Source organism: Electrophorus electricus, chromosome 6 (genome assembly GCF_041902795.1).
Source record: "Electrophorus electricus isolate QZ-2024a chromosome 6, ASM4190279v1, whole genome shotgun sequence".
NCBI classification, from domain to species: domain Eukaryota; kingdom Metazoa; phylum Chordata; class Actinopteri; order Gymnotiformes; family Gymnotidae; genus Electrophorus; species Electrophorus electricus.
This window is the reverse complement of record NC_137502.1, coordinates 33,452,449-33,478,068: the sequence shown is the minus strand read 5'-3', so window position 1 is coordinate 33,478,068 and position 25,620 is coordinate 33,452,449. Positions and strand designations below refer to the sequence as shown.

Sequence of the window (25,620 nt, the reverse complement as noted above, 5' to 3'; positions counted from 1 at the left end):
CCTTGGAAACCGCAGAAGCCATGTTCACTTATGTATTTTGCATATTTGGTCTACCAGAAGAGATCTGATCATGGTTCCAAATTTACATCAAGTCTGGAGGCAGTTTTGTAAACTAGGAATATAACTATGAATCTCTCCTCTGGTCACCATCCTCAGTCGACTGGGTAACTCAAGAGGTCGGAAGGTTCCTCCACCAGTAGTGTACCTCACAAACTGACTGGCACAAATTCCTCACATGGACGGAATACGCCCGCAACTCGCTCACGCACTCCTCCACTTGGCTCACTCCCTTTGAATGCGTCCACGGTCATCTAAGATGCTCCTAGTCTGCCTTTAGTGTTGAGGAATAGTACATTATAAAAGCAAGTGACAGTACATTATGTAAAAAACAAACAAACAAAAAAAAACAGTTAAATGAGTCATATAATGAGGATTTGCCAATTAAATAATGCTGTTTGATATGCTACCTGCATAGAAATATTACTGAAATGATTCTCTTAACAGTGTGATCATGTTAATTTATCATAAAAAAGGCAATTGGATTTATTGGTTCCAAATGCACGTTTTTGTCAATTGCACTAGTTTTAAACTACAATTTATAAATTGTTCTGTAAAGTTGTTTACATGGTTACTGTATTGTCAGAATATCTCAGCAATAATCACAGGTTCTAGGTTTTGTTTTGTTTTTTCTTCATAAAAACAACATTTTTTATTTTCTACAGCGTGCGTTTCAGAAGTGGTCAATCAACTATTATTTTTAGCATTTATCATTTACTAAACTATAGTCTTGTTTAGATGGTGTGCATTTTCCTGATGCCTCACGATTAGCGTAGGCATATACGTTATACATTTGGCTTTCTTTTGGCACAGAGGAGAGCAGGTATTCACAATGAGAGTTCAAGGCTGCAATGCCTTACCATGAACTACTTGGTAGCTTATTCTGTTACCATCATACATTGTTAACGGGCACAGTCATTCCACTGAATTGGTGTGTTGGCAAAGGACCCATTATCTTGGCCACTGTAGTGGACACTATGCCAAAATTCACACATTCCATGTAAGAAAGCTCTCAAAACAAATGGGGTGGTTTATATGCACTGACGATCAATGTAAGGGCAGGTTTTTTTGTTTTGTTTCCCTCCCCCCCTTTTAGTTGTACTACAACAAACAATCTTCCAGAAATGACTGACTGACTTGGGGCAAACATGATTACACATCACAATCAATGAGTTCTTGCCTGACCTTCTAGAGATGATGAAGGATATTCTAGAAGAGACCTTCCATTCCCTTGGGCTGGCGACATATGATTTTCAGTTCAAGCCTGCAAAGTCCTGGCTGCGTGGGAGCTGAGATAGTAGGCTGCATTCAAGAGAAAGCTAAAATATAAAAGCATTCACATTGTATACTTACACAGAAAATTATTTATTTTATTTGCAGCCTAGGCTCCAGAAACCAGTAGCACTTGTGTTGATGCCTCCCCAGGACCACCTGCATTCTTGCAGTCACTTTCACCTACAAGTTAATTCTCAACCTCGTCCAACAGCTGCCAAAACCCTCATAAAGAATGGATGGATACCTTTATGATCCATGGGCTACATTCCCAGACAAATTGATGCGATCATTCGACAGAGGAAAAAAACCTACCTAGACCACGAATGAGAAAGGAAGCGATCTGGATTGTAGTGTGTGAGATGATGTCCAAGACTTTATGCATAAATCAAAGGAACTCTACTGATGGTGGCAAAATATCCTCCATCTGTGCAAGACAGAATAGAGACGTGATTGGGCTGGATGAATAAATGGAGATATTGGCTTGGTGCTAACACAAAATAAATATGTGAAGGATCTACTTCATGAAGAGGCTGAACAAATTTAACCTTACCCCTAATATCACCAACTACCAAAAACAAGGACTTCAATATAATTTATTAAAAACTGATGCAGTAGAATCTTTTTAAACTTGATCTGGTGATAGCCAAGGGCCGCCATTCTCGCAGTCAAACTTGCCCTAGAGCAATGGAGACACTGGTTAGAAGGGGCTGAACACCCCTTCTTGGTATACACAGACCATCGAAACCTAGAGTACCTACGGTCAGCTCGATGACTCAATCCAAGACAAGCTAGGTGGTCTCCCGGTTTAACTTCACTGTGTCTTACAGACCCGGTTCCAAGAATCAAAAGGTAGATGCCTTGTCACAGATCTATGACAAGAGAGAGACCAACCCGAATCCAGAGACCATCCTGCCTAATAGCTGCTTCCTAGCTCCCATACGTTGGCGCTTCCAAGACGACCTGGAGAATGCTCGGAAGGATGACCCTAGCCCAGAGGAATGCCCCCCAGAAACACAATACATTTCAGCTTCCCACAGAGGAACATGACTAGAATGGGCTCATACGACCTTATGTAACGGACATCTGGGTATCACTCGCACCACGTAAGTTTTGGTGGCCCTCCCTTCCTCACGATATGCGGGCGTTACATGATGTCTTGTGTAGTTTGTGCCCAGTCACGCACCCATCGCACTATCCCTGCTGGAAAGCTACAGTCCCCGCCACATCGCCCCTGGACCCACATTGCAACAGACTTCATCACAGACTTACCTGCCTCTGAGAGAAACATGGTCATAATGCTGGTAGTGGACAAGCTGTCTAACATGTCGCCTCATTCCTTTTCCTCACTTGCCTATGGCCTTGGAAACCGCAGAAGCCATGTTCGCTTATGTATTTTGCATATTTGGTCTACCAGAAGAGATCTGATCATGGTTCCAAATTTACATCAAGTCTGGAGGCAGTTTTGTAAACTAGGAATATAACTATGAATCTCTCCTCTGGTCATCATCCCCAGTCGACTGGGTAACTCAAGAGGTCGGAAGGTTCCTCCACCAGTAGTGTACCTCACAAACTGACTGGCACAAATTCCTCACATGGACGGAATACGCCCGCAACTCGCTCACGCACTCCTCCACTTGGCTCACTCCCTTTGAATGCGTCCACGGTCATCTAAGATGCTCCTAGTCTGCCTTTAGTGTTGAGGAATAGTACATTATAAAAGCAAGTGACAGTACATTATGTAAAAAACAAACAAACAAAAAAAAACAGTTAAATGAGTCATATAATGAGGATTTGCCAATTAAATAATGCTGTTTGATATGCTACCTGCATAGAAATATTACTGAAATGATTCTCTTAACAGTGTGATCATGTTAATTTATCATAAAAAAGGCAATTGGATTTATTGGTTCCAAATGCACTTTTTTGTCAATTGCACTAGTTTTAAACTGTACAATTTATAAATTGTTCTGTAAAGTTGTTTACATGGTTACTGTATTGTCAGAATATCTCAGCACTAATCACAGGTTCTAGGTTTTGTTTTGTTTTTTCTTCATAAAAACAACATTTTTTATTTTCTACAGCGTGCGTTTCAGAAGTGGTCAATCAACTATTATTTTTAGCATTTATCATTTACTAAACTATAGTCTTGTTTAGATGGTGTGCATTTTCCTGATGCCTCACGATTAGCGTAGGTATATTCGTTATACATTGTTGTATATTGCGCAAATAAAATCTTCATTTAACAGGGAAATGTTTCATAGCCTAGAATCACAAAAGCTCTCATTCCAGCCCTACTATGGCGCTCAGGAATAACATTAATGCAGCCGCAGTTTTGAATTGTCGGTTGAACTGTTGCTTCGTTTATCTTAAAGCAACGTTTTTTTTTCACTGACGGCATGTTAGTAAAGTGTTCAGCAACACTTTAACTGATAACACATGTTAAACAACTATGTTGAACAAAACTGCCATGAAATCGTTACATCAGCGCCTCGCTTCATAAACAAGTGGTCATTTCAAAGTGACAACCGTGTGCTAAGGCATCGCGTTTTATCGCTCCTTCAATCTGGCGTTCATTTCCCAGAGGAGAGGAGCACTACGACATAAGGAAAGCAATCGAGGACGAACAATTCATAAAGGTATTATGTCTACACATTGTCCCCCGTTAGAATTCGTCACATCGAACAAGCTCGTAACAGCAGATTCGCTGTTTGGCGCACACAATAACTGAACACTATTGTTAAATTAACATTATTGTTAATGAAGGCCAGGTGAGATGGGCACCTCGTCTCGGATTGTGTTCAGCTATTTAAAGCCCGGTTCGATTCAAGGAAATAGCTAGTCTTCCTTATTATCAGTCTCTCTAAACTTTTGTTTGGCTCTAATGGATGCATCAAGAGTCTCTGTGTTTGTGCTCCTGATTGCTGTCCTTAGTCTTGGTAAGTGTATTTTGGTGTTTCCTTTTTTCTTATGTGTTTCAGTGGATGACTTCTCCTGATAATCAACTTGACCACCCATCTCATGTTGTAGTATTAAGTTCTCCAGCAGAGCGACAGCAGCGAGGTGAAACTGGCTTGTTGCTATCACGAGTGATCAGAGACCACGAAGGTTTGAGTGCTCTTGACATTACGGTGTCTTTTTGGGATTTAACTACCAGGGCTCGGATGACCACTGTAGTTGTATCTGCAACTTATTTTGGCTAGGGTTAATGTCTACATCTTACAGCTACCTGTGTCGTGTCTGTTTAGATGCTCATGGTGACCTACTTCAGCTCCAGGATGAGGAAGGTGGCAGTTCAGCTTTTGAACGTTCTGTAGTGGTGAAGGGAGGAACTAAGGGTGTTTGAAGGTAAAGTGTAAGCACTGGAGTGCTCCAGTCTGTTTTGGAGAACCTGTGTAGTAGCAAACCACTCACTCATGTGGGTGTAATCCTCCAGGATTTGAAATGGTTCATCAAGGAATGTTCTGCTTTCAGGTGGTGTGAGTCTAAGGGATGGCGTTCTCTGCAGCTATTGCCCTGTGCTGTGAACTTGCAGCAGGCCACCAGTACATGCCATCTGAATTGTCATGTGGGTCTGCATGGTCACAGGCTCTGGCAATTGAGTCTACCCTGCAAATGGTTTCTGAATAAATGTTCTCAAACTACTGGTCAACTTGCTTTCTTTTCCCAAAGACAAGTTTGCCTGGAGTGGTCTGGATCTTTTAAAAGCAGTATTTAAATTCCTGATTACATGAAGCCTACATTCCTGCCAATCTTGACTTAAATGGACCAAAAGACAGGTGAATTTACTGTTAATTCAGCTTGAATGAGTGGGGTGGATGTGTAATATGTCTGTATTTTGGAATGGAAGTACAGAAAGCTGGCTTTCTTTTGGCACAGAGGAGAGCTGGTATTCATAATGAGAGTTCAAGGCTGCAATGCCTTACCATGAACTACTTGGTAGCTTATTCTGTTACCATCATACATTGTTAACGGGCACAGTCATTCCACTGAATTGGTGTTGGCAAAGGACCCATTATCTTGGCCACTGTAGTGGAAACTATGCCAAAATTCACACATTCCATGTAAGAAAGCTCTCAAAACAAATGGGGTGGTTTATATGCACTGACTTGATCAATGTAAGGGCAGGTTTTTTTGTTTTGTTTCCCCCCCCCTTTTAGTTGTACTACAACAAACAATCTTCCAGAAATGACTGACTGACTTGGGGCAAACATGATTACACACCACAATCAATGAGGTCTTGCCTGACCTTCCAGAGATGATGAAGGATATTCTAGAAGAGACCTTCCATTCCCTTGGGCTGGCGCCATATGATTTTCTGTTCAAGCCTGCAAAGTCCTGGTTGCGTGGGAGTTGAGATAGTAGGCGGCATTCAAGAGAAAGCTAAAATATAAAAGCATTCACATTGTATACTTACGCAGAAAATTATTTATTTTATTTGCAGCCTAGGCTCCTGAAACCAGTAGCACTTGTGTTGATGCCTCCCCAGGACCACCTGCATTCTTGCAGTCACTTTCACCTACAAGTTAATTCTCAACCTCGTCCAACAGCTGCCAAAACCCTCATAAAGAATGGATGGATACCTTTATGATCCATGGGCTACATTCCCAGACAAATTGATGCGATCATTCGACAGAGGAAAAAAACCTACCTAGACCACGAATGAGAAAGGAAGCGATCTGGATTGTAGTGTGTGAGATGATGTCCAAGACTTTATGCATAAATCAAAGGAACTCTACTGATGGTGGCAAAATATCCTCCATCTGTGCAAGACAGAATAGAGACTTGATTGGGCTGGATGAATAAATGGAGATATTGGCTTGGTGCTAACACAAAATAAATATGTGAAGGATCTACTTCATGAAGAGGCTGAACAAATTTAACCTTACCCCTAATATCACCAACTACCAAAAACAAGGACTTCAATATAATTTATTAAAAACTGATGCAGTAGAATCTTTTTAAACTTGATCTGGTGATAGCCAAGGGCTGCCGTTCTCGCAGTCAAACTTGCCCTAGAGCAATGGAGACACTGGTTAGAAGGGGCTGGAGACACTGGTTAGAAGGGGCTGAACACCCCTTCTTGGTATACACAGACCATCGAAACCTAGAGTACCTACGGTCAGCTCGATGACTCAATCCACGACAAGCTAGGTGGTCTCCCGGTTTAACTTCACTGTGTCTTACAGACCCGGTTCCAAGAATCAAAAGGTAGATGCCTTGTCACAGATCTATGACAAGAGAGAGACCAACCTGAATCCAGAGACCATCCTGCCTAATAGCTGCTTCCTAGCTCCCATACGTTGGCTCTTCCAAGACGACCTGGAGAATGCTCTGAAGGATGAACTTAGCCCAGAGGAATGCCCCCCAGAAACACAATACATTTCAGCTTCCCACAGAGGAACATGACTAGAATGGGCTCATACGACCTTATGTAACGGACATCTGGGTATCACTCGCACCACGTACGTTTTGGTGGCCCTCCCTTCCTCACGATATGCGTGCGTTACATGATGTCTTGTGTAGTTTGTGCCCAGACACGCACCCATCGCAATATCCCTGCTGGAAAGCTACAGTCCCCGCCACATCGCCCCTGGACCCACATTGCAACAGACTTCATCACAGACTTACCTGCCTCTGAGAGAAACATGGTCATAATGCTGGTAGTGGACAAGCTGTCTAACATGTCGTCTCATTCCTTTTCCTCACTTGCCTATGGCCTTGGAAACCGCAGAAGCCATGTTCACTTATGTATTTTGCATATTTGGTCTACCAGAAGAGATCTGATCATGGTTCCAAATTTACATCAAGTCTGGAGGCAGTTTTGTAAACTAGGAATATAACTATGAATCTCTCCTCTGGTCACCATCCTCAGTCGACTGGGTAACTCAAGAGGTCGGAAGGTTCCTCCACCAGTAGTGTACCTCACAAACTGACTGGCACAAATTCCTCACATGGACGGAATACGCCCGCAACTCGCTCACGCACTCCTCCACTTGGCTCACTCCCTTTGAATGCGTCCACGGTCATCTAAGATGCTCCTAGTCTGCCTTTAGTGTTGAGGAATAGTACATTATAAAAGCAAGTGACAGTACATTATGTAAAAAACAAACAAACAAAAAAAAACAGTTAAATGAGTCATATAATGAGGATTTGCCAATTAAATAATGCTGTTTGATATGCTACCTGCATAGAAATATTACTGAAATGATTCTCTTAACAGTGTGATCATGTTAATTTATCATAAAAAAGGCAATTGGATTTATTGGTTCCAAATGCACGTTTTTGTCAATTGCACTAGTTTTAAACTACAATTTATAAATTGTTCTGTAAAGTTGTTTACATGGTTACTGTATTGTCAGAATATCTCAGCAATAATCACAGGTTCTAGGTTTTGTTTTGTTTTTTCTTCATAAAAACAACATTTTTTATTTTCTACAGCGTGCGTTTCAGAAGTGGTCAATCAACTATTATTTTTAGCATTTATCATTTACTAAACTATAGTCTTGTTTAGATGGTGTGCATTTTCCTGATGCCTCACGATTAGCGTAGGCATATACGTTATACATTTGGCTTTCTTTTGGCACAGAGGAGAGCAGGTATTCACAATGAGAGTTCAAGGCTGCAATGCCTTACCATGAACTACTTGGTAGCTTATTCTGTTACCATCATACATTGTTAACGGGCACAGTCATTCCACTGAATTGGTGTGTTGGCAAAGGACCCATTATCTTGGCCACTGTAGTGGACACTATGCCAAAATTCACACATTCCATGTAAGAAAGCTCTCAAAACAAATGGGGTGGTTTATATGCACTGACGATCAATGTAAGGGCAGGTTTTTTTGTTTTGTTTCCCTCCCCCCCTTTTAGTTGTACTACAACAAACAATCTTCCAGAAATGACTGACTGACTTGGGGCAAACATGATTACACATCACAATCAATGAGTTCTTGCCTGACCTTCTAGAGATGATGAAGGATATTCTAGAAGAGACCTTCCATTCCCTTGGGCTGGCGACATATGATTTTCAGTTCAAGCCTGCAAAGTCCTGGCTGCGTGGGAGCTGAGATAGTAGGCTGCATTCAAGAGAAAGCTAAAATATAAAAGCATTCACATTGTATACTTACACAGAAAATTATTTATTTTATTTGCAGCCTAGGCTCCAGAAACCAGTAGCACTTGTGTTGATGCCTCCCCAGGACCACCTGCATTCTTGCAGTCACTTTCACCTACAAGTTAATTCTCAACCTCGTCCAACAGCTGCCAAAACCCTCATAAAGAATGGATGGATACCTTTATGATCCATGGGCTACATTCCCAGACAAATTGATGCGATCATTCGACAGAGGAAAAAAACCTACCTAGACCACGAATGAGAAAGGAAGCGATCTGGATTGTAGTGTGTGAGATGATGTCCAAGACTTTATGCATAAATCAAAGGAACTCTACTGATGGTGGCAAAATATCCTCCATCTGTGCAAGACAGAATAGAGACGTGATTGGGCTGGATGAATAAATGGAGATATTGGCTTGGTGCTAACACAAAATAAATATGTGAAGGATCTACTTCATGAAGAGGCTGAACAAATTTAACCTTACCCCTAATATCACCAACTACCAAAAACAAGGACTTCAATATAATTTATTAAAAACTGATGCAGTAGAATCTTTTTAAACTTGATCTGGTGATAGCCAAGGGCCGCCATTCTCGCAGTCAAACTTGCCCTAGAGCAATGGAGACACTGGTTAGAAGGGGCTGAACACCCCTTCTTGGTATACACAGACCATCGAAACCTAGAGTACCTACGGTCAGCTCGATGACTCAATCCAAGACAAGCTAGGTGGTCTCCCGGTTTAACTTCACTGTGTCTTACAGACCCGGTTCCAAGAATCAAAAGGTAGATGCCTTGTCACAGATCTATGACAAGAGAGAGACCAACCCGAATCCAGAGACCATCCTGCCTAATAGCTGCTTCCTAGCTCCCATACGTTGGCGCTTCCAAGACGACCTGGAGAATGCTCGGAAGGATGACCCTAGCCCAGAGGAATGCCCCCCAGAAACACAATACATTTCAGCTTCCCACAGAGGAACATGACTAGAATGGGCTCATACGACCTTATGTAACGGACATCTGGGTATCACTCGCACCACGTAAGTTTTGGTGGCCCTCCCTTCCTCACGATATGCGGGCGTTACATGATGTCTTGTGTAGTTTGTGCCCAGTCACGCACCCATCGCACTATCCCTGCTGGAAAGCTACAGTCCCCGCCACATCGCCCCTGGACCCACATTGCAACAGACTTCATCACAGACTTACCTGCCTCTGAGAGAAACATGGTCATAATGCTGGTAGTGGACAAGCTGTCTAACATGTCGCCTCATTCCTTTTCCTCACTTGCCTATGGCCTTGGAAACCGCAGAAGCCATGTTCGCTTATGTATTTTGCATATTTGGTCTACCAGAAGAGATCTGATCATGGTTCCAAATTTACATCAAGTCTGGAGGCAGTTTTGTAAACTAGGAATATAACTATGAATCTCTCCTCTGGTCATCATCCCCAGTCGACTGGGTAACTCAAGAGGTCGGAAGGTTCCTCCACCAGTAGTGTACCTCACAAACTGACTGGCACAAATTCCTCACATGGACGGAATACGCCCGCAACTCGCTCACGCACTCCTCCACTTGGCTCACTCCCTTTGAATGCGTCCACGGTCATCTAAGATGCTCCTAGTCTGCCTTTAGTGTTGAGGAATAGTACATTATAAAAGCAAGTGACAGTACATTATGTAAAAAACAAACAAACAAAAAAAAACAGTTAAATGAGTCATATAATGAGGATTTGCCAATTAAATAATGCTGTTTGATATGCTACCTGCATAGAAATATTACTGAAATGATTCTCTTAACAGTGTGATCATGTTAATTTATCATAAAAAAGGCAATTGGATTTATTGGTTCCAAATGCACTTTTTTGTCAATTGCACTAGTTTTAAACTGTACAATTTATAAATTGTTCTGTAAAGTTGTTTACATGGTTACTGTATTGTCAGAATATCTCAGCACTAATCACAGGTTCTAGGTTTTGTTTTGTTTTTTCTTCATAAAAACAACATTTTTTATTTTCTACAGCGTGCGTTTCAGAAGTGGTCAATCAACTATTATTTTTAGCATTTATCATTTACTAAACTATAGTCTTGTTTAGATGGTGTGCATTTTCCTGATGCCTCACGATTAGCGTAGGTATATTCGTTATACATTGTTGTATATTGCGCAAATAAAATCTTCATTTAACAGGGAAATGTTTCATAGCCTAGAATCACAAAAGCTCTCATTCCAGCCCTACTATGGCGCTCAGGAATAACATTAATGCAGCCGCAGTTTTGAATTGTCGGTTGAACTGTTGCTTCGTTTATCTTAAAGCAACGTTTTTTTTTCACTGACGGCATGTTAGTAAAGTGTTCAGCAACACTTTAACTGATAACACATGTTAAACAACTATGTTGAACAAAACTGCCATGAAATCGTTACATCAGCGCCTCGCTTCATAAACAAGTGGTCATTTCAAAGTGACAACCGTGTGCTAAGGCATCGCGTTTTATCGCTCCTTCAATCTGGCGTTCATTTCCCAGAGGAGAGGAGCACTACGACATAAGGAAAGCAATCGAGGACGAACAATTCATAAAGGTATTATGTCTACACATTGTCCCCCGTTAGAATTCGTCACATCGAACAAGCTCGTAACAGCAGATTCGCTGTTTGGCGCACACAATAACTGAACACTATTGTTAAATTAACATTATTGTTAATGAAGGCCAGGTGAGATGGGCACCTCGTCTCGGATTGTGTTCAGCTATTTAAAGCCCGGTTCGATTCAAGGAAATAGCTAGTCTTCCTTATTATCAGTCTCTCTAAACTTTTGTTTGGCTCTAATGGATGCATCAAGAGTCTCTGTGTTTGTGCTCCTGATTGCTGTCCTTAGTCTTGGTAAGTGTATTTTGGTGTTTCCTTTTTTCTTATGTGTTTCAGTGGATGACTTCTCCTGATAATCAACTTGACCACCCATCTCATGTTGTAGTATTAAGTTCTCCAGCAGAGCGACAGCAGCGAGGTGAAACTGGCTTGTTGCTATCACGAGTGATCAGAGACCACGAAGGTTTGAGTGCTCTTGACATTACGGTGTCTTTTTGGGATTTAACTACCAGGGCTCGGATGACCACTGTAGTTGTATCTGCAACTTATTTTGGCTAGGGTTAATGTCTACATCTTACAGCTACCTGTGTCGTGTCTGTTTAGATGCTCATGGTGACCTACTTCAGCTCCAGGATGAGGAAGGTGGCAGTTCAGCTTTTGAACGTTCTGTAGTGGTGAAGGGAGGAACTAAGGGTGTTTGAAGGTAAAGTGTAAGCACTGGAGTGCTCCAGTCTGTTTTGGAGAACCTGTGTAGTAGCAAACCACTCACTCATGTGGGTGTAATCCTCCAGGATTTGAAATGGTTCATCAAGGAATGTTCTGCTTTCAGGTGGTGTGAGTCTAAGGGATGGCGTTCTCTGCAGCTATTGCCCTGTGCTGTGAACTTGCAGCAGGCCACCAGTACATGCCATCTGAATTGTCATGTGGGTCTGCATGGTCACAGGCTCTGGCAATTGAGTCTACCCTGCAAATGGTTTCTGAATAAATGTTCTCAAACTACTGGTCAACTTGCTTTCTTTTCCCAAAGACAAGTTTGCCTGGAGTGGTCTGGATCTTTTAAAAGCAGTATTTAAATTCCTGATTACATGAAGCCTACATTCCTGCCAATCTTGACTTAAATGGACCAAAAGACAGGTGAATTTACTGTTAATTCAGCTTGAATGAGTGGGGTGGATGTGTAATATGTCTGTATTTTGGAATGGAAGTACAGAAAGCTGGCTTTCTTTTGGCACAGAGGAGAGCTGGTATTCATAATGAGAGTTCAAGGCTGCAATGCCTTACCATGAACTACTTGGTAGCTTATTCTGTTACCATCATACATTGTTAACGGGCACAGTCATTCCACTGAATTGGTGTTGGCAAAGGACCCATTATCTTGGCCACTGTAGTGGAAACTATGCCAAAATTCACACATTCCATGTAAGAAAGCTCTCAAAACAAATGGGGTGGTTTATATGCACTGACTTGATCAATGTAAGGGCAGGTTTTTTTGTTTTGTTTCCCCCCCCCTTTTAGTTGTACTACAACAAACAATCTTCCAGAAATGACTGACTGACTTGGGGCAAACATGATTACACACCACAATCAATGAGGTCTTGCCTGACCTTCCAGAGATGATGAAGGATATTCTAGAAGAGACCTTCCATTCCCTTGGGCTGGCGCCATATGATTTTCTGTTCAAGCCTGCAAAGTCCTGGTTGCGTGGGAGTTGAGATAGTAGGCGGCATTCAAGAGAAAGCTAAAATATAAAAGCATTCACATTGTATACTTACGCAGAAAATTATTTATTTTATTTGCAGCCTAGGCTCCTGAAACCAGTAGCACTTGTGTTGATGCCTCCCCAGGACCACCTGCATTCTTGCAGTCACTTTCACCTACAAGTTAATTCTCAACCTCGTCCAACAGCTGCCAAAACCCTCATAAAGAATGGATGGATACCTTTATGATCCATGGGCTACATTCCCAGACAAATTGATGCGATCATTCGACAGAGGAAAAAAACCTACCTAGACCACGAATGAGAAAGGAAGCGATCTGGATTGTAGTGTGTGAGATGATGTCCAAGACTTTATGCATAAATCAAAGGAACTCTACTGATGGTGGCAAAATATCCTCCATCTGTGCAAGACAGAATAGAGACTTGATTGGGCTGGATGAATAAATGGAGATATTGGCTTGGTGCTAACACAAAATAAATATGTGAAGGATCTACTTCATGAAGAGGCTGAACAAATTTAACCTTACCCCTAATATCACCAACTACCAAAAACAAGGACTTCAATATAATTTATTAAAAACTGATGCAGTAGAATCTTTTTAAACTTGATCTGGTGATAGCCAAGGGCTGCCGTTCTCGCAGTCAAACTTGCCCTAGAGCAATGGAGACACTGGTTAGAAGGGGCTGGAGACACTGGTTAGAAGGGGCTGAACACCCCTTCTTGGTATACACAGACCATCGAAACCTAGAGTACCTACGGTCAGCTCGATGACTCAATCCACGACAAGCTAGGTGGTCTCCCGGTTTAACTTCACTGTGTCTTACAGACCCGGTTCCAAGAATCAAAAGGTAGATGCCTTGTCACAGATCTATGACAAGAGAGAGACCAACCTGAATCCAGAGACCATCCTGCCTAATAGCTGCTTCCTAGCTCCCATACGTTGGCTCTTCCAAGACGACCTGGAGAATGCTCTGAAGGATGAACTTAGCCCAGAGGAATGCCCCCCAGAAACACAATACATTTCAGCTTCCCACAGAGGAACATGACTAGAATGGGCTCATACGACCTTATGTAACGGACATCTGGGTATCACTCGCACCACGTACGTTTTGGTGGCCCTCCCTTCCTCACGATATGCGTGCGTTACATGATGTCTTGTGTAGTTTGTGCCCAGACACGCACCCATCGCAATATCCCTGCTGGAAAGCTACAGTCCCCGCCACATCGCCCCTGGACCCACATTGCAACAGACTTCATCACAGACTTACCTGCCTCTGAGAGAAACATGGTCATAATGCTGGTAGTGGACAAGCTGTCTAACATGTCGTCTCATTCCTTTTCCTCACTTGCCTATGGCCTTGGAAACCGCAGAAGCCATGTTCACTTATGTATTTTGCATATTTGGTCTACCAGAAGAGATCTGATCATGGTTCCAAATTTACATCAAGTCTGGAGGCAGTTTTGTAAACTAGGAATATAACTATGAATCTCTCCTCTGGTCACCATCCTCAGTCGACTGGGTAACTCAAGAGGTCGGAAGGTTCCTCCACCAGTAGTGTACCTCACAAACTGACTGGCACAAATTCCTCACATGGACGGAATACGCCCGCAACTCGCTCACGCACTCCTCCACTTGGCTCACTCCCTTTGAATGCGTCCACGGTCATCTAAGATGCTCCTAGTCTGCCTTTAGTGTTGAGGAATAGTACATTATAAAAGCAAGTGACAGTACATTATGTAAAAAACAAACAAACAAAAAAAAACAGTTAAATGAGTCATATAATGAGGATTTGCCAATTAAATAATGCTGTTTGATATGCTACCTGCATAGAAATATTACTGAAATGATTCTCTTAACAGTGTGATCATGTTAATTTATCATAAAAAAGGCAATTGGATTTATTGGTTCCAAATGCACGTTTTTGTCAATTGCACTAGTTTTAAACTACAATTTATAAATTGTTCTGTAAAGTTGTTTACATGGTTACTGTATTGTCAGAATATCTCAGCAATAATCACAGGTTCTAGGTTTTGTTTTGTTTTTTCTTCATAAAAACAACATTTTTTATTTTCTACAGCGTGCGTTTCAGAAGTGGTCAATCAACTATTATTTTTAGCATTTATCATTTACTAAACTATAGTCTTGTTTAGATGGTGTGCATTTTCCTGATGCCTCACGATTAGCGTAGGCATATACGTTATACATTTGGCTTTCTTTTGGCACAGAGGAGAGCAGGTATTCACAATGAGAGTTCAAGGCTGCAATGCCTTACCATGAACTACTTGGTAGCTTATTCTGTTACCATCATACATTGTTAACGGGCACAGTCATTCCACTGAATTGGTGTGTTGGCAAAGGACCCATTATCTTGGCCACTGTAGTGGACACTATGCCAAAATTCACACATTCCATGTAAGAAAGCTCTCAAAACAAATGGGGTGGTTTATATGCACTGACGATCAATGTAAGGGCAGGTTTTTTTGTTTTGTTTCCCTCCCCCCCTTTTAGTTGTACTACAACAAACAATCTTCCAGAAATGACTGACTGACTTGGGGCAAACATGATTACACATCACAATCAATGAGTTCTTGCCTGACCTTCTAGAGATGATGAAGGATATTCTAGAAGAGACCTTCCATTCCCTTGGGCTGGCGACATATGATTTTCAGTTCAAGCCTGCAAAGTCCTGGCTGCGTGGGAGCTGAGATAGTAGGCTGCATTCAAGAGAAAGCTAAAATATAAAAGCATTCACATTGTATACTTACACAGAAAATTATTTATTTTATTTGCAGCCTAGGCTCCAGAAACCAGTAGCACTTGTGTTGATGCCTCCCCAGGACCACCTGCATTCTTGCAGTCACTTTCACCTACAAGTTAATTCTCAACCTCGTCCAACAGCTGCCAAAACCCTCATAAAGAATGGATGGATACCTTTATGATCCATGGGCTACATTCCCAGACAAATTGATGCGATCATTCGACAGAGGAAAAAAACCTACCTAGACCACGAATGAGAAAGGAAGCGATCTGGATTGTAGTGTGTGAGATGATGTCCAAGACTTTATGCATAAATCAAAGGAACTCTACTGATGGTGGCAAAATATCCTCCATCTGTGCAAGACAGAATAGAGACGTGATTGGGCTGGATGAATAAATGGAGATATTGGCTTGGTGCTAACACAAAATAAATATGTGAAGGATCTACTTCATGAAGAGGCTGAACAAATTTAACCTTACCCCTAATATCACCAACTACCAAAAACAAGGACTTCAATATAATTTATTAAAAACTGATGCAGTAGAATCTTTTTAAACTTGATCTGGTGATAGCCAAGGGCCGCCATTCTCGCAGTCAAACTTGCCCTAGAGCAATGGAGACACTGGTTAGAAGGGGCTGAACACCCCTTCTTGGTATACACAGACCATCGAAACCTAGAGTACCTACGGTCAGCTCGATGACTCAATCCAAGACAAGCTAGGTGGTCTCCCGGTTTAACTTCACTGTGTCTTACAGACCCGGTTCCAAGAATCAAAAGGTAGATGCCTTGTCACAGATCTATGACAAGAGAGAGACCAACCCGAATCCAGAGACCATCCTGCCTAATAGCTGCTTCCTAGCTCCCATACGTTGGCGCTTCCAAGACGACCTGGAGAATGCTCGGAAGGATGACCCTAGCCCAGAGGAATGCCCCCCAGAAACACAATACATTTCAGCTTCCCACAGAGGAACATGACTAGAATGGGCTCATACGACCTTATGTAACGGACATCTGGGTATCACTCGCACCACGTAAGTTTTGGTGGCCCTCCCTTCCTCACGATATGCGGGCGTTACATGATGTCTTGTGTAGTTTGTGCCCAGTCACGCACCCATCGCACTATCCCTGCTGGAAAGCTACAGTCCCCGCCACATCGCCCCTGGACCCACATTGCAACAGACTTCATCACAGACTTACCTGCCTCTGAGAGAAACATGGTCATAATGCTGGTAGTGGACAAGCTGTCTAACATGTCGCCTCATTCCTTTTCCTCACTTGCCTATGGCCTTGGAAACCGCAGAAGCCATGTTCGCTTATGTATTTTGCATATTTGGTCTACCAGAAGAGATCTGATCATGGTTCCAAATTTACATCAAGTCTGGAGGCAGTTTTGTAAACTAGGAATATAACTATGAATCTCTCCTCTGGTCATCATCCCCAGTCGACTGGGTAACTCAAGAGGTCGGAAGGTTCCTCCACCAGTAGTGTACCTCACAAACTGACTGGCACAAATTCCTCACATGGACGGAATACGCCCGCAACTCGCTCACGCACTCCTCCACTTGGCTCACTCCCTTTGAATGCGTCCACGGTCATCTAAGATGCTCCTAGTCTGCCTTTAGTGTTGAGGAATAGTACATTATAAAAGCAAGTGACAGTACATTATGTAAAAAACAAACAAACAAAAAAAAACAGTTAAATGAGTCATATAATGAGGATTTGCCAATTAAATAATGCTGTTTGATATGCTACCTGCATAGAAATATTACTGAAATGATTCTCTTAACAGTGTGATCATGTTAATTTATCATAAAAAAGGCAATTGGATTTATTGGTTCCAAATGCACTTTTTTGTCAATTGCACTAGTTTTAAACTGTACAATTTATAAATTGTTCTGTAAAGTTGTTTACATGGTTACTGTATTGTCAGAATATCTCAGCACTAATCACAGGTTCTAGGTTTTGTTTTGTTTTTTCTTCATAAAAACAACATTTTTTATTTTCTACAGCGTGCGTTTCAGAAGTGGTCAATCAACTATTATTTTTAGCATTTATCATTTACTAAACTATAGTCTTGTTTAGATGGTGTGCATTTTCCTGATGCCTCACGATTAGCGTAGGTATATTCGTTATACATTGTTGTATATTGCGCAAATAAAATCTTCATTTAACAGGGAAATGTTTCATAGCCTAGAATCACAAAAGCTCTCATTCCAGCCCTACTATGGCGCTCAGGAATAACATTAATGCAGCCGCAGTTTTGAATTGTCGGTTGAACTGTTGCTTCGTTTATCTTAAAGCAACGTTTTTTTTTCACTGACGGCATGTTAGTAAAGTGTTCAGCAACACTTTAACTGATAACACATGTTAAACAACTATGTTGAACAAAACTGCCATGAAATCGTTACATCAGCGCCTCGCTTCATAAACAAGTGGTCATTTCAAAGTGACAACCGTGTGCTAAGGCATCGCGTTTTATCGCTCCTTCAATCTGGCGTTCATTTCCCAGAGGAGAGGAGCACTACGACATAAGGAAAGCAATCGAGGACGAACAATTCATAAAGGTATTATGTCTACACATTGTCCCCCGTTAGAATTCGTCACATCGAACAAGCTCGTAACAGCAGATTCGCTGTTTGGCGCACACAATAACTGAACACTATTGTTAAATTAACATTATTGTTAATGAAGGCCAGGTGAGATGGGCACCTCGTCTCGGATTGTGTTCAGCTATTTAAAGCCCGGTTCGATTCAAGGAAATAGCTAGTCTTCCTTATTATCAGTCTCTCTAAACTTTTGTTTGGCTCTAATGGATGCATCAAGAGTCTCTGTGTTTGTGCTCCTGATTGCTGTCCTTAGTCTTGGTAAGTGTATTTTGGTGTTTCCTTTTTTCTTATGTGTTTCAGTGGATGACTTCTCCTGATAATCAACTTGACCACCCATCTCATGTTGTAGTATTAAGTTCTCCAGCAGAGCGACAGCAGCGAGGTGAAACTGGCTTGTTGCTATCACGAGTGATCAGAGACCACGAAGGTTTGAGTGCTCTTGACATTACGGTGTCTTTTTGGGATTTAACTACCAGGGCTCGGATGACCACTGTAGTTGTATCTGCAACTTATTTTGGCTAGGGTTAATGTCTACATCTTACAGCTACCTGTGTCGTGTCTGTTTAGATGCTCATGGTGACCTACTTCAGCTCCAGGATGAGGAAGGTGGCAGTTCAGCTTTTGAACGTTCTGTAGTGGTGAAGGGAGGAACTAAGGGTGTTTGAAGGTAAAGTGTAAGCACTGGAGTGCTCCAGTCTGTTTTGGAGAACCTGTGTAGTAGCAAACCACTCACTCATGTGGGTGTAATCCTCCAGGATTTGAAATGGTTCATCAAGGAATGTTCTGCTTTCAGGTGGTGTGAGTCTAAGGGATGGCGTTCTCTGCAGCTATTGCCCTGTGCTGTGAACTTGCAGCAGGCCACCAGTACATGCCATCTGAATTGTCATGTGGGTCTGCATGGTCACAGGCTCTGGCAATTGAGTCTACCCTGCAAATGGTTTCTGAATAAATGTTCTCAAACTACTGGTCAACTTGCTTTCTTTTCCCAAAGACAAGTTTGCCTGGAGTGGTCTGGATCTTTTAAAAGCAGTATTTAAATTCCTGATTACATGAAGCCTACATTCCTGCCAATCTTGACTTAAATGGACCAAAAGACAGGTGAATTTACTGTTAATTCAGCTTGAATGAGTGGGGTGGATGTGTAATATGTCTGTATTTTGGAATGGAAGTACAGAAAGCTGGCTTTCTTTTGGCACAGAGGAGAGCTGGTATTCACAATGAGAGTTCAAGGCTGCAATGCCTTACCATGAACTACTTGGTAGCTTATTCTGTTACCATCATACATTGTTAACGGGCACAGTCATTCCACTGAATTGGTGTTGGCAAAGGACCCATTATCTTGGCCACTGTAGTGGAAACTATGCCAAAATTCACACATTCCATGTAAGAAAGCTCTCAAAACAAATGGGGTGGTTTATATGCACTGACTTGATCAATGTAAGGGCAGGTTTTTTTGTTTTGTTTCCCCCCCCCCCCCCTTTTAGTTGTACTACAACAAATAATCTTCCAGAAATGACTGACTGACTTGGGGCAAACATGATTACACACCACAATCAATGAGGTCTTGCCTGACCTTCCAGAGATGATGAAGGATATTCTAGAAGAGACCTTCCATTCCCTTGGGCTGGTGACATATGATTTTCAGTTCAAGCCTGCAAAGTCCTGGCTGCGTGGGAGCTGAGATAGTAGGCTGCATTCAAGAGAAAGCTAAAATATAAAAGCATTCACATTGTATTCTTACACAGAAAATTATTTATTTTATTTGCAGCCTAGGCTCCTGAAACCAGTAGCACTTCTGTTGATGCCTCCCCAGGACCACCTGCATTCTTGCAGTCACTTTCACCTACAAGTTAATTCTCAACCTCGTCCAACAGCAGCCAAAACCCTCATACAGAACGGATGGATACCTTTATGATCCATGGGCTACATTCCCAGACAAATTGACGCAATCATTCGACAGAGGAAAAAAACCTACCTAGACCACGAATGAGAAAGAAAGCGATCTGGATTGTAGTGTGTGAGATGATGTCCAAGACTTTATGCATAAATCAAAGGAACTCTACTGATGGTGGCAAAATAATCTCCATCTGTGTAAGACAGAATAGAGACATGATTGGGTTGGATGAATAAATGGAGATATTGGCTTGGTGCTAACACAAAATAAATATGTGAAGGATCTACTTCATGAAGAGGCTGAACGAATTTAACCTTACCCCTAATATCACCAACTACCAAAAACAAGGACTTCAATATAATTTATTAAAAACTGAGGCAGTAGAATCTTTTTAAACTTGATGTGGTGATAGCCAAGGGCCGCCATTCTCGCAGTCAAACTTGCCCTAGAGCAATGGAGACACTGGTTAGAAGGGGCTGAACACCCCTTCTTGGTATACACAGACCATCGAAACCTAGAGTACCTACGGTCAGCTCGATGACTCAATCCAAGACAAGCTAGGTGGTCTCCCGGTTTAACTTCACTGTGTCTTACAGACCCGGTTCCAAGAATCAAAAGGTAGATGCCTTGTCACAGATCTATGACAAGAGAGAGACCAACCCGAATCGAGAGACCATCCTGCCTAATAGCTGCTTCCTAGCTCCCATACGTTGGCGCTTCCAAGACGACCTGGAGAATGCTCTGAAGGATGACACTAGCCCAGAGGATTGCCCCCCAGAAAAACAATACATTTCAGCTTCCCACAGAGGAACATGACTAGAATGGGCTCATACGACCTTATGTAACGGACATCTGGGTATCACTCGCACCACGTACGTTTTGGTGGCCCTCCCTTCCTCACGATATGCGTGCGTTACATGATGTCTTGTGTAGTTTGTGCCCAGACACGCACCCATCGCACTATCCCTGCTGGAAAGCTACAGTCCCCGCCACATCGCCCCTGGACCCACATTGCAACAGACTTCATCACAGACTTACCTGCCTCTGAGAGAAACATGGTCATAATGCTGGTAGTGGACAAGCTGTCTAACATGTCGCCTCATTCCTTTTCCTCACTTGCCTATTGCCTTGGAAACCGCAGAAGCCATGTTCACTTATGTATTTTGCATATTTGGTCTACCAGAAGAGATCTGATCATGGTTCCAAATTTACATCAAGTCTGGAGGCAGTTTTGTAAACTAGGAATATAACTATGAATCTCTCCTCTGGTCACCATCCTCAGTCGACTGGGTAACTCAAGAGGTCGGAAGGTTCCTCCACCAGTAGTGTACCTCACAAACTGACTGGCACAAATTCCTCACATGGACGGAATACGCCCGCAACTCGCTCACGCACTCCTCCACTTGGCTCACTCCCTTTGAATGCGTCCACGGTCATCTAAGATGCTCCTAGTCTGCCTTTAGTGTTGAGGAATAGTACATTATAAAAGCAAGTGACAGTACATTATGTAAAAAACAAACAAACAAAAAAAAACAGTTAAATGAGTCATATAATGAGGATTTGCCAATTAAATAATGCTGTTTGATATGCTACCTGCATAGAAATATTACTGAAATGATTCTCTTAACAGTGTGATCATGTTAATTTATCATAAAAAAGGCAATTGGATTTATTGGTTCCAAATGCACTTTTTTGTCAATTGCACTAGTTTTAAACTGTACAATTTATAAATTGTTCTGTAAAGTTGTTTACATGGTTACTGTATTGTCAGAATATCTCAGCAATAATCACAGGTTCTAGGTTTTGTTTTGTTTTTTCTTCATAAAAACAACATTTTTTATTTTCTACAGCGTGCGTTTCAGAAGTGGTCAATCAACTATTATTTTTAGCATTTATCATTTACTAAACTATAGTCTTGTTTAGATTGTGTGCATTTTCCTGATGCCTCACGATTAGCGTAGGTATATTCGTTATACATTGTTGTATATTGCGCAAATAAAATCTTCATTTAACAGGGAAATGTTTCATAGCCTAGAATCACAAAAGCTCTCATTCCAGCCCTACTATGGCGCTCAGGAATAACATTAATGCAGCCGCAGTTTTGAATTGTCGGTTGAACTGTTGCTTCGTTTATCTTAAAGCAACGTTTTTTTTTCACTGACGGCATGTTAGTAAAGTGTTCAGCAACACTTTAACTGATAACACATGTTAAACAACTATGTTGAACAAAACTGCCATGAAATCGTTACATCAGCGCCTCGCTTCATAAACAAGTGGTCATTTCAAAGTGACAACCGTGTGCTAAGGCATCGCGTTTTATCGCTCCTTCAATCTGGCGTTCATTTCCCAGAGGAGAGGAGCACTACGACATAAGGAAAGCAATCGAGGACGAACAATTCATAAAGGTATTATGTCTACACATTGTCCCCCGTTAGAATTCGTCACATCGAACAAGCTCGTAACAGCAGATTCGCTGTTTGGCGCACACAATAACTGAACACTATTGTTAAATTAACATTATTGTTAATGAAGGCCAGGTGAGATGGGCACCTCGTCTCGGATTGTGTTCAGCTATTTAAAGCCCGGTTCGATTCAAGGAAATAGCTAGTCTTCCTTATTATCAGTCTCTCTAAACTTTTGTTTGGCTCTAATGGATGCATCAAGAGTCTCTGTGTTTGTGCTCCTGATTGCTGTCCTTAGTCTTGGTAAGTGTATTTTGGTGTTTCCTTTTTTCTTATGTGTTTCAGTGGATGACTTCTCCTGATAATCAACTTGACCACCCATCTCATGTTGTAGTATTAAGTTCTCCAGCCGAGCGACAGCAGCGAGGTGAAACTGGCTTGTTGCTATCACGAGTGATCAGAGACCACGAAGGTTTGAGTGCTCTTGACATTACGGTGTCTTTTTGGGATTTAACTACCAGGGCTCGGATGACCACTGTAGTTGTATCTGCAACTTATTTTGGCTAGGGTTAATGTCTACATCTTACAGCTACCTGTGTCGTGTCTGTTTAGATGCTCATGGTGACCTACTTCAGCTCCAGGATGAGGAAGGTGGCAGTTCAGCTTTTGAACGTTCTGTAGTGGTGAAGGGAGGAACTAAGGGTGTTTGAAGGTAAAGTGTAAGCACTGGAGTGCTCCAGTCTGTTTTGGAGAACCTGTGTAGTAGCAAACCACTCACTCATGTGGGTGTAATCCTCCAGGATTTGAAATGGTTCATCAAGGAATGTTCTGCTTTCAGGTGGTGTGAGTCTAAGGGATGGCGTTCTCTGCAGCTATTGCCCTGTGCTGTGAACTTGCAGCAGGCCACCAGTACATGCCATCTGAATTGTCATGTGGGTCTGCATGGTCACAGGCTCTGGCAATTGAGTCTACCCTGCAAATGGTTTCTGAATAAATGTTCTCAAACTACTGGTCAACTTGCTTTCTTTTCCCAAAGACAAGTTTGCCTGGAGTGGTCTGGATCTTTTAAAAGCAGTATTTAAATTCCTGATTACATGAAGCCTACATTCCTGCCAATCTTGACTTAAATGGACCAAAAGACAGGTGAATTTACTGTTAATTCAGCTTGAATGAGTGGGGTGGATGTGTAATATGTCTGTATTTTGGAATGGAAGTACAGAAAGCTGGCTTTCTTTTGGCACAGAGGAGAGCTGGTATTCACAATGAGAGTTCAAGGCTGCAATGCCTTACCATGAACTACTTGGTAGCTTATTCTGTTACCATCATACATTGTTAACGGGCACAGTCATTCCACTGAATTGGTGTTGGCAAAGGACCCATTATCTTGGCCACTGTAGTGGAAACTATGCCAAAATTCACACATTCCATGTAAGAAAGCTCTCAAAACAAATGGGGTGGTTTATATGCACTGACTTGATCAATGTAAGGGCAGGTTTTTTTGTTTTGTTTCCCCCCCCCCCCCCTTTTAGTTGTACTACAACAAATAATCTTCCAGAAATGACTGACTGACTTGGGGCAAACATGATTACACACCACAATCAATGAGGTCTTGCCTGACCTTCCAGAGATGATGAAGGATATTCTAGAAGAGACCTTCCATTCCCTTGGGCTGGTGACATATGATTTTCAGTTCAAGCCTGCAAAGTCCTGGCTGCGTGGGAGCTGAGATAGTAGGCTGCATTCAAGAGAAAGCTAAAATATAAAAGCATTCACATTGTATTCTTACACAGAAAATTATTTATTTTATTTGCAGCCTAGGCTCCTGAAACCAGTAGCACTTCTGTTGATGCCTCCCCAGGACCACCTGCATTCTTGCAGTCACTTTCACCTACAAGTTAATTCTCAACCTCGTCCAACAGCAGCCAAAACCCTCATACAGAACGGATGGATACCTTTATGATCCATGGGCTACATTCCCAGACAAATTGACGCAATCATTCGACAGAGGAAAAAAACCTACCTAGACCACGAATGAGAAAGAAAGCGATCTGGATTGTAGTGTGTGAGATGATGTCCAAGACTTTATGCATAAATCAAAGGAACTCTACTGATGGTGGCAAAATAATCTCCATCTGTGTAAGACAGAATAGAGACATGATTGGGTTGGATGAATAAATGGAGATATTGGCTTGGTGCTAACACAAAATAAATATGTGAAGGATCTACTTCATGAAGAGGCTGAACGAATTTAACCTTACCCCTAATATCACCAACTACCAAAAACAAGGACTTCAATATAATTTATTAAAAACTGAGGCAGTAGAATCTTTTTAAACTTGATGTGGTGATAGCCAAGGGCCGCCATTCTCGCAGTCAAACTTGCCCTAGAGCAATGGAGACACTGGTTAGAAGGGGCTGAACACCCCTTCTTGGTATACACAGACCATCGAAACCTAGAGTACCTACGGTCAGCTCGATGACTCAATCCAAGACAAGCTAGGTGGTCTCCCGGTTTAACTTCACTGTGTCTTACAGACCCGGTTCCAAGAATCAAAAGGTAGATGCCTTGTCACAGATCTATGACAAGAGAGAGACCAACCCGAATCGAGAGACCATCCTGCCTAATAGCTGCTTCCTAGCTCCCATACGTTGGCGCTTCCAAGACGACCTGGAGAATGCTCTGAAGGATGACACTAGCCCAGAGGATTGCCCCCCAGAAAAACAATACATTTCAGCTTCCCACAGAGGAACATGACTAGAATGGGCTCATACGACCTTATGTAACGGACATCTGGGTATCACTCGCACCACGTACGTTTTGGTGGCCCTCCCTTCCTCACGATATGCGTGCGTTACATGATGTCTTGTGTAGTTTGTGCCCAGACACGCACCCATCGCACTATCCCTGCTGGAAAGCTACAGTCCCCGCCACATCGCCCCTGGACCCACATTGCAACAGACTTCATCACAGACTTACCTGCCTCTGAGAGAAACATGGTCATAATGCTGGTAGTGGACAAGCTGTCTAACATGTCGCCTCATTCCTTTTCCTCACTTGCCTATTGCCTTGGAAACCGCAGAAGCCATGTTCACTTATGTATTTTGCATATTTGGTCTACCAGAAGAGATCTGATCATGGTTCCAAATTTACATCAAGTCTGGAGGCAGTTTTGTAAACTAGGAATATAACTATGAATCTCTCCTCTGGTCACCATCCT

The 25,620-nt window shown here is 42.2% G+C and overlaps 4 long non-coding RNA genes across 4 annotated transcripts; all 4 read left to right on the top strand.

Annotated features, from left to right (window-relative positions):
- The first annotated feature begins 4,171 nt into the window (after positions 1 to 4,171).
- Positions 4,172 to 4,951, top strand: LOC145658448 (uncharacterized). The gene is made up of 4 exons (XR_014124017.1): positions 4,172 to 4,268; positions 4,360 to 4,437; positions 4,578 to 4,677; positions 4,804 to 4,951. It is a non-coding gene; the product is annotated as an uncharacterized LOC145658448 (long non-coding RNA).
- A 6,268-nt stretch (positions 4,952 to 11,219) lies between these two features.
- On the top strand, positions 11,220 to 11,999 carry LOC145658450 (uncharacterized). Its single transcript, XR_014124019.1, has 4 exons — positions 11,220 to 11,316; positions 11,408 to 11,485; positions 11,626 to 11,725; positions 11,852 to 11,999. It is a non-coding gene; the product is annotated as an uncharacterized LOC145658450 (long non-coding RNA).
- Positions 12,000 to 18,267: 6,268 nt separating this feature from the next.
- LOC118241174 (uncharacterized) lies at positions 18,268 to 19,047 on the top strand. Its single transcript, XR_004775882.2, has 4 exons — positions 18,268 to 18,364; positions 18,456 to 18,533; positions 18,674 to 18,773; positions 18,900 to 19,047. It is a non-coding gene; the product is annotated as an uncharacterized LOC118241174 (long non-coding RNA).
- A 3,561-nt stretch (positions 19,048 to 22,608) lies between these two features.
- LOC118241173 (uncharacterized) lies at positions 22,609 to 23,388 on the top strand. The gene is made up of 4 exons (XR_004775881.2): positions 22,609 to 22,705; positions 22,797 to 22,874; positions 23,015 to 23,114; positions 23,241 to 23,388. It is a non-coding gene; the product is annotated as an uncharacterized LOC118241173 (long non-coding RNA).
- The last annotated feature ends 2,232 nt before the right edge of the window (positions 23,389 to 25,620 follow it).